Source organism: Plectrocnemia conspersa, unplaced genomic scaffold (genome assembly GCF_051122295.1).
Source record: "Plectrocnemia conspersa isolate PC_06_02 unplaced genomic scaffold, ASM5112229v1 ptg000008l, whole genome shotgun sequence".
Classification (NCBI taxonomy): domain Eukaryota; kingdom Metazoa; phylum Arthropoda; class Insecta; order Trichoptera; family Polycentropodidae; genus Plectrocnemia; species Plectrocnemia conspersa.
In genome coordinates, this window is record NW_028277172.1 from 26,028,361 (window position 1) to 26,039,068 (window position 10,708).

The following is a 10,708-nucleotide window of genomic DNA, read 5'->3' on the forward strand; positions in this document are numbered from 1 at the left end:
GTGATATCTACGTAGTATATTCAGTAAATATTTAAAAAAATATGATTCACGTTAGGAATACATTTTACTTTAATTGCGATAATTGTAATAGAACATAAGGAAAATATTACGTTTCAATATAATATAAAAATACTAAATAACATAAGTGATTTACAGGTGAAAGTTGATGTTGATTTAATGTTTTTTTATATACTAGTTTTTATTTTTATTTCATCATTTCTATATTAAATTAAATTTAAATAATTAGTTTATTGTATATATGTACTATATGTCGTTAATTTCAATTGTATTTTATTTCCTGTAAATGTGTGTTTTGTAGTATTATTTATTATACCTATATATACACATATATACTAACTAAAATAATATTGTACATATGCACTGTTCATTTTAATTATTTCTTAGTTATATTGTAAATGTGTTTTGTGATTATATATAATTTACTGTGGTTTTTGATTCTATTAAAATATGTATAGTTTATATATATTTTAAGTAACGAACATAAAGTTATGGTTTAAATACTATCAAGGAAAGAAAGTACTTTCACGTCCTCGATTCTTGATGGGACTAAAACCCTTGTTTTTGTTTAATACATATTTAATTTATCCTTTTAGAAAAGGTAAATTTTATTTGAAGCTGTATTAATCTAACAATAATATTAAAGCTCTAGATTTTTGCAATAAATAATTCTGTTTCGAGACAACCCAGGAATTCTTGGCTTTTGTGCCGTTTCATATCTCAAAGCTCTAAATAAAATAACCTACGACTTTCTGATATTTTATTACAAAATTCTCTAAAATTAACACAAAATCCCTAGCGCTGAATTAAAAAATAATAAAAAATATATAAGCAGCTCATTGTTTTAATACATTTTTTAAAATAGCCTAAATATTTTTTCATATAAATTAAACCAACATCAACGGAAAGCAAGTGAATATGCTAACCGGCAAAAAAAATATTTATAAAATTAAAAATAATTTATGCGGCGCTTTATGTATTGTTCTTTCTCAAAACTTTTTATTTTTTTCTAAAAAAAAATATTATATAATTTTACATACAATTATTTTTTGCAATAAAATAATAATTTTATAACAAAAATAATGCATTTTAATTATATATTTAATTACATACAAATATTTAACAAAAATATTGTTACACTATGATTTTTCAGAAATGCAAACAAAATACATATCGTGCGAAGTGCCGCTACCTGCCCCGTAACAATATTCGGGGCTGACCGTTTTTTGTTTTGAGATGCATTTTAGATTTTATATCAATATTATTAGAACTATTGAAAGCCAAAAACGTAAATTTGAGAGACACAAATTAATTATTTTTGCACATATAATTTTAAAGCAACGATTACCTATTTATTATCCATAGAAAGTATAATTAATTTGAAATATTCTTTAACTATAATAATATTATTGTATTTTATAAAAACACACATCACTAAATTTGCATCCAAATTTCAGTTTAAAAATGGAACATTATTAAAAAGAATAATATAAAAAATAATATATGTTATTAATTTAATATAATATAATAAATATTATAAAAAAAATATTTTTTCAATTTAAATACAAAATTCTCAACATTTTTTATAACGAATTTTATATCATAATTTTAACTTTAATGTCTCTGATTTAATAACCAAACCATAGAAATAATTTTAAAAATAATAATATATATACATATAATATTATAATGTATTAAATAATAAGTCATTGTATTAGTTGTAAAAAAATATAATTTATACAAGAATTAAAAAGTTGATCATAATATAAAAACAAGACTAATAGAGAAAAATCAATGGGATCTAAAATAAATATTTCCTTGCATTATTCATATTTGTTGTACATGTCACTCACTTCTCGATAACTTTTTCTATAAAAAAGTTGTTCTAGAATTAAAATATATATTATGGACATATTTATAAACCATGTAAAAAAACGTAAAATTCGGTTCAAAAATCATGGTAGATTTATTAAAATATATAATCATATAATAGTATTAATTAAAAACGCCTACAGTACAATTAAACGAGTTCGTTCAAATATGCTTAACCGTGAAATCGATTTAAGTACTTAATCCGTAATACTTTTATTTTATGTTTCACGTCTCCGAGATAGGATTTTCTAAACGTCAACTCATTTTGCCCACAATGACGTCCCAGTATTAATATTCTTGGCACAAAGCGTGAAAACCGAGACTTCATAAGTCGAAAGTCGTTCTTAGAACCTGTTTACTGTATATCACAACAAAAAGGCATCGCATTATAAATTTATTTTTTTGCACGCCCACATGTTCGACTTTGGCACGGGGAATCCCTCTTTTGTGCCGCAATGTAGTTAGCTTTAAAACCAAATTCAATTTACGCTATAGCGGAAGACTCTTAAGTGAATTAGCATTGTTTTGACGCACGTCTGGAGAGTGATTTGACATTTTAAAATAATTTACATTGTTTTCTTTTACTGTTAAAACGTGTCACGGACACTTTCGCAAAGCTGCAACTATACAAAAAAAAATATATTAGATGTCATTGTGACCCCAAACAAGATAGGAATAAGAATGAATGGCGAGGTGTAATGTGAAGGTTCTTAAAATTCGCAACAGCTTAAAAAGAAAACATTTTACAGATACAAAAAAATAAACCAAAATATTTGTATTAAATTATAGAGAAATTAGATTATTTAATAAGTAGTAAAAGTCGTAAAATTACCATTTTATTAATATTATTTTTATTTTTATATAGCATTTTTGGTTTATATTTTTAAATGTAAAATTAAAAAGTATCCTTGAAACAAGTTAATGTTTTAACATGTAGCTATAATAAGATACTCTTCCTCGTTCTAAGATAACTTTAAAAGTAAATATAGAACTGTGATGATTATCACCTTAAGAAAATTGTACTATTTTTAGTACAATATTCACCATGTCTTATGATCACGAATAAACATTTTAGCATGAGTTCATTATTTACATATAAAATATTGATAAACATAATAACTCAATATAAAAAGGTATATTAAATTTAATTTAATTAAAATAAAAATATGTACTTTAAAACATTCAATTATAAAATATCTGTTGTATCATCTAAGGACTTTTATATATTGTTGAATGATCTTATGTATAATCTAAAAGTATAATCAATGTCTCGAGATATCCTTGTAAATAGTATGTAATTATAAATTATTATTTTATACTTGAAAACTAGTTTTCTGTCAAGTATTTTAATATGTATTATATACTGTATAAGTAAAAAAACACAAATAAAAGTAAGATAGATAAAATGTATATTTTTCTGCGTGTCCAAAAAACCAGTCTTCCATGACCTCTATTAAATATGTTTTTGCATTTTTTTTATAATACCAATTGCAAGGCTTAGTAAAATATTTTGATTGTGTATTAATTCTGTACTCATCCAAAGTTCATACAATAATATAAAATTATTAAATATATTGTCATTTATGTATTATATAATACAATATATTAGAATGTGAAATCTAATATTACCGAAACATAAACAAATTTCATTGCCGTAATTCCTAACTATTTAGCAACTATATAATTTTACGTCACATTTACTTAAGTAAAAGTAAATAGTAAAAGTCAATGTATTATTTTTATTTTAAATATAAATTTAAGTAATATTTGCAATGATGAATCAAATTATTTGAATGACTCATAGGATTGAATGATTCATAGTCATTTAATCTTCAGGTTTAGTTTCATGTTAGTTAATTATAATAAAAACAGGCAATTTATTCAAACATATATATTTTTTATAGCAATTTTTATTTTTAAGCTTTGCTATGATTTTTATTATTTTGAATAACTGCTATTTAAAAATAAGATTGAATAAAAAGTTTAAACAAATTGCGTTATATCCAACAATAATAATAATAAAAAACTTAAAAAAAAATTTACATTCTTGAATTTTTTTAACAGAACGACGAATTTTTATTTTTTTATTAGTCGCTATTTTAAATTAATATTTTATTTTATACCGCATAATTTTATATGTAACAAATTTTATTTTTTAAATTTGTCAAATTAAAAAAATTAAAATTAATTAATAGACTAAATTCATAACCACCACTTCGCATTCGATTCGGAGCTACGCCGAATCGACCAAGGCGACCATTAACTGGCCGTAAATAACGACCGCTTCCTTTTGATCTTCACCTGAATTTCAAGAGTACAATTTCATATTTAATATGATTTGAAAACTACTTGACACAGAACAATTGTAAGAATAATATAATAATAAAAATATATTTTATCATATTTTCAATTCAGAATAATAAAATCTTTGAATTACAATTTTTTTTAAAATCATAATTTTAGTCTATATGCTATGAAAATAGCTGAAATATTTTTTATTTTTATTTTTAAAGCAGAAGATTCACACAAATTAAGTAATATGTTAATTTAAATTAAGAAAAGATCTTAAAAAATATAAATACGCTAAATTATAAATGGTTCGCTTTATTTAATATAATTATTTTTAATTGTGTCAGAATTTGATTTTTTTTAATTTTAAAGTAGGTACATCTTTTTGCTTCGAAAGTACTTTAGCAAAACTACTGATCGATATGACTGATTTTCGATATTACAAAATGGCATTACCTTCAACCGTTTGTGGCACAGTGAGTCACTGACCCGACGTGTCGCCCTTCACTTTTAGCAAACAGATGTTACGTGGTCGATTATTATAAACAACGTGAACGTTTAGATCTTCACTTCAACAATGGTCACGTAGAATAGTATTAATTAAATCGAGGCAAAGGCAGAGCGACTATTGCAGTTCAGTCTTAACCGTTCGTGGGTCAAGATAAGTGTCAGATTAAACGGTGAGTAAATATAATAGGAATTAAACGATACAAGCAATGACATTTCAATTCAATATGATAATTATTTATTTACTATACAAACACAAGTTAAGTGCAAACATAAAATACGTGCAAATCTACCATATAATCGATAAATATTGTCTGTTGAAAAATATATTCTTTAAATATGAATTGCACATGTGTTTTATATTACTTTCTGTTGAAAAATATATACTGTAAATTCCATTGCAATGAATCATATATATTGTTAAAAATTATTATTTTAAATAAAATATTTTTAATGATAATATTTTACAATTAAATTCCCACAAAATTGATAAGCAAATAAAAATTAATGATACTAAAAAAATAAGAACATATCTTGAAATCTTATTTTAATAATTTTTGTTTGCACGCAATTCTACAACTAAAATATAGTTCTTAATCATCCATTTAAATGTATTTTACTTAACCTCCCCCCCCCCTACACAGTATCCCTATGAACGCATTAATCGATATCTCATTTATAATTTATGTCACGTCAATTTGTATTACAAATCAGCAAAAATGTTTATAAATGCACTTTTAATTACCTGTTTTTGCAATATAAAAACATTATATAAAGTCCTGATTTTAATTTATAAAATACTAACGGCTGCGTTGCTTTTTAAATACTAATATACTTGACAATTACTAATACTATACCCAAGTAAGTAATTAACGTAGTACGCGGAAAAATCCATTGAGAAAATCTTGCGTTGATTTTCGCCCAATTTTCAATATTAGCCGATATTGGTAATTTTCCGTTAAAAAACAAACACAATGTCCGGATATACCTGGTATTAAGAAACGCCGATAATAAACTAGATTTTCCTCTGAACGCAAACTAAACAATCAATTGCCCTCAATAGTGGCAAATTGACCCTGTAAATACATTTTTTGATCATTTTCAAAAACTTCCACAATTAACCGACAATTGTGACCGATTTATCAATAAGATTTTTGAGTGCTTACAATTAAAACACTATCTATATAAACTAAAAATACAACCAAAAGCATCAAGTAGTACTTTGATTGTTTCATCATACGATTTATTGACTGTGCTAATTTAATTGATTTGGGAAATTCCAATGAGTGTGAAAATAAAACTTTATATAAAATAGTATTAGATAAAAAATATAATTTTATTTAGTACACCTTATTTACATATCACATATCAATGACCTCAAATCATTTTAGTGAGGCACAATTCAAGAACAAGGCTTTTCTATTGTTATTATTATTATGGAGTTTTTATTACTAATTATTTATGAATGTTACACGGAAAAAATATTTAGACAATCTTTATAAAGTACGTGAACTGTTTATTTTATATTAAATAATAAAGAATTTGACTTTAGAAATAACCATTCTTAAATAGAATAAGTGCATTGGTTAGGAAAATATATCAATGAAGACTTTAAAAATTAAAAATAATGCTCAGCTTTATTCTTAGATATAACCCAGATTTTTGACAACGTATGGATTATATCTAAGAACTCTACAAAATTAAAAGACTGTACACAACATATTCTACTTAATTAATAAAATCGTAAAAGTGGACAAAACTGTACCTAAAATAATCGGGCATGCCTCAAGGCAGCGTTCTTGGACCGATGCTGTATTTCTTATACACGATAGATTTTACTTAGACGAGAATTTCTACATTTGCCAACGATACTACAATGGCGTCTTATACTGATCCAAAAAAGACTGTAATTATTTCATAGTTTCATCTCTCAATAAAAATATGAAATAATATCATATTTTTTTACGGAACTTATGAAAATCATAATCAGTCGTTAAATTATTTTTTAGACAAAATTAGATAAGAAAAGTCATAAATGATGGACATTGCAATATTTTTAATATAATAACTTAAAACTTGTTTATCGTAAAGATATTTTTATTTGTTCTACCTTTTCAGATAAAAATCTACTTAGAACTGAATGAAAATATTTGTATATATAATAACAAATGGTTCTCAATCTTTATCTCAAAATAGAAAATAACCTTATAACTATTTTAATTTTAATAAATATACATATCTAATAGTTATTTAAGTATTTATTTTTATTATACTTTTACTCAAAAAAAATGAAAATTAAATATTGCTAATTTTTTTTACTGAAAATTTTGGAATTCCACGCATTTCGCATAGGCTATAATTTTCAAATCCCACCAGTTTTATATTACATGCGCAATAAATCTCAACATAAAATATAATTCTCTCGCAATAAAATTTTATCTCACTCATTAACGCTAACATTAAAAAATTCACGCACTTTATTGCAATCGTAAATTTTATATTTGATGAATATTTACAGTCCCTGGAAAAATTAAAATCAAATCAAGTTTTTAATAAATATAGATGACATTTTTCTGAATATGCATATCTTGAAATCTTGCATATGTTTATCGTTATACTAATATTTACCGAAGATTTCTCAGTACTATTACACGAATTTTTCCACTTGTTTTTATTTGTTCGACCGAAATTCAGTCCAGACTGAATAATTGCGGCCTATCATTAAAACCGGTTTGTAATACATCACTACAATCATCTTTCACCCCGGGCACTAGTTTTGCGTGATTATTATCGAAACGAATGCAGGGCCGCATCGTACATACTTTTTAATAATTATATGATAATTTTAAGTTCAATTAAAATACATATAATCTGACTTTTCATTGCCACCACTTATACAAATAATATGCATTAAGCATTTACAAGCATTTACCTTAACTAACTAATTACCGTTTATTATTATTATACAAATATATTTTATTCCGTATCATTAGGCATTTTTTTATAAATATAGCATAAAATAAGTATATAAAAAGTAAAAAAATTATCAAAATTAAAATGTACTAAAAAAATCAAAAATATATAAGAGTCGGTAAGTCCTATACTTATAATCCAGAGGCCATAGGTTCGGACCCCTACAGCAGACTCATCAAAAATAAAAATAAAACCGGCTGCTAATTTTTAATTATAATACATAATAGTTGCATAAATGCATCATATATATATTATAGATTTTAATATACTGTATGACTACGTTACAGTTTATATTACTGTAAATGCTTCTAAATGTCACCGTGGTCTATTCAGCATAACTCCGCTTAATGCGGGATAGACTAAACTATAGTTATTTAAATTATGAAGTGAAGTAGTATCTAAAAGAAGTGGCAGAAGTACATCATTACGGCAATGTTATGATTTATATAACCTTATAATCGATGATAAATGCAACGTACATTTTTTTGCCAGACTTGAATGCTTTTGGGCGGAACTCGACTCATTGTTTTTGTCTACTACTGTTTTTGTTTGTGTTAGCTTCTTTTCCGATGAAGATCTTTGGCACTAACGTTTGTGTTGTTTTAAAGTAAGGTCCAACGGTTTCGATGCACAAGTTCAGAATTAATATTAGGTTGTTAATCTGCTTAAATATGCATAAAAGTTTGATACCTAAAATATTTAAAAATTTTAACCATTTTTTACACAGCTTCATTAAAAATAAGCAATGATAAAAATTATAAATATTTTCATTGTTACATACTATTGTATTTTTATTCTGAAAATCAATTATCTTCGATTTTAAGAAAGCTAAAAATAATAAAAATCACCGCAATATTACATATATTTTGCACAAAACACTAATGAAACAATCAAAATATCACTCTTTTTAAAGCATAAATAATACACAAAATTAAACTAAAAAATAAAATATGGAAGCATTATTAAAATATTGCTGAATGAACGCATTTTTCATATCTTGTAAAAAATTAAAATATAGCTTTCCCCAATGCGTCACTATATTAAAAAAAACAATTAGAACATAATAAAAGCGAATATAAAATTTTAAGAAGTTTATTAAAATAAATTATTTTTGCAACACAACAATTTTTTAATTTGTCGTCTTCAAGTCGTCCTACAGATCAGGTTCAACTTTTGAGATCTGTCTATTTCGCTGTACAAATTCTAAGTGGAAATCGAATTCGACTAAGCTCTTGTTTATACTAAGTCTAAATCAAATTATTAGCAAATTGTCTGAAGCAAATATATTTTTAATACAGTCGTTTCCAGGTTAATAACGGAAACCCTTGAGAATTGGAGCAAGTTTATCGTCCCATTAAGATCTCAATCGTCTGACCAATGCCAATATTTTGGGCCATATCAAACTGTTATTGTCTTATCTAATTGGACTGTATCTTGCATTAATTCCAAAATTGCTAAAATTGTATGGAATGCTAATGTGCACATTACATCGTATTATGCACCGACCTTTCAGCTTTATTCAGATGGTCCTCTCTGTGGACTTATAATCTTTTAAATATACATTCGGATACGTAAGATCGACAAGAAAAAAGCTCTGTTCTTAGAAAGTTTAAGCACATAAATGAAGCACTTAACAACGATTACGGATAGTCCCGACAAAATATTAAAATAGGCGGCTATAATAAATCAACTGACGTAGTTAACCAGCTTGATTTAATGTAGTTAATAGATATTATCGATTATTGAGTTAATTATAGAACAAAAAAGTGGCAGGTATGGATAGATTAGATAACATAATGATAAAACACCCTCCTTTTAAATGTATGTACAGTACTTAGAATAGTTTATGCATACCTATATTTTGATTAGTTTTTCGTTATCTGTAAAACAAGGAAAAATCCATCTAAATAAAAAACTGAAAAAGAAATTAGTTAAATGAATGTATATGTAAAATAGTACATTTATTTTAGCTGCATAGTGTCTTATTTTATAATTTATTTTTATATATTTAATTTAATAATACGATTCGCAAGAACTTACACACTCATATTTGTAAATATGTCTTGGTATAGTCAATCTCATCATGTGTTATTTTTACATAGCTTTGTCTGTTTGGTATATTTGTTTACTGTACAATTTATATATAAAAAATAATATTATATAGAAATAAAAGACAGAAGTCTATGTCGGAAGAGTATGGATGAATATTTGTCAAACTTTGACTAATAGTTACCGGGTTTATTTTGCCAAATTAAAATCCTCATCCTCTAATGTATTTTATATATAAATCCAATAAATAGATTTTACGATTTTTACAAGAGTTTTAGTTTAAGTAAGTAAGTAAGGCAAAGTATTTATTATTAGAGAAAATAAAATACAAAAATCGGAATACTCATATTGATATATTATTTATTTTCTGTTGGACGCCTGTGGTATTTCTTATTGGGTTTCTTTGTCGACATAGCACCTATTCTTCGAAGAATTTCGTGAAGCAGTTTAGAAGTGATGTTGACAATTCGTCGATGCTCTGTGCAATTGAATCTTCACGTGAGTCACGATTACATCTATTATTCATGCCTGTATGGGCTAGGATCGCAATTCTTGCGGATTCTTTTTTAGCTCATACCATTTAGATCCTGAACCCTTTGACTAGTGAGTTAATTTATAAACATTTGTTAATTTGTTAGTATACACCTTAAAGTGAACTAATTTTACATATTTTTCCATAATTATTTTTGTTGTTATTTATTTATTATTTTATATTACATTCATAGTAAATTATATAAAATTTAAAATTAAAATGAAATATTCCCAACGTTTTAATACTTTAATTTGTTTTAATTATGTTTTAATAATTTATTTTACCACTTTTCTATTATTAAATCTTATTTATTTATTTTTCGTGTGTATTACATTTTTTTCTGATTTTATGGATTATTTTATAACAATACAGAGGCTTTTATTATTTTATATAAAATTAATAAAAAATATTTTTTGTTATGATAACTAATTACGTACTCCTTAAATTATTGCTATTATTTTATATATA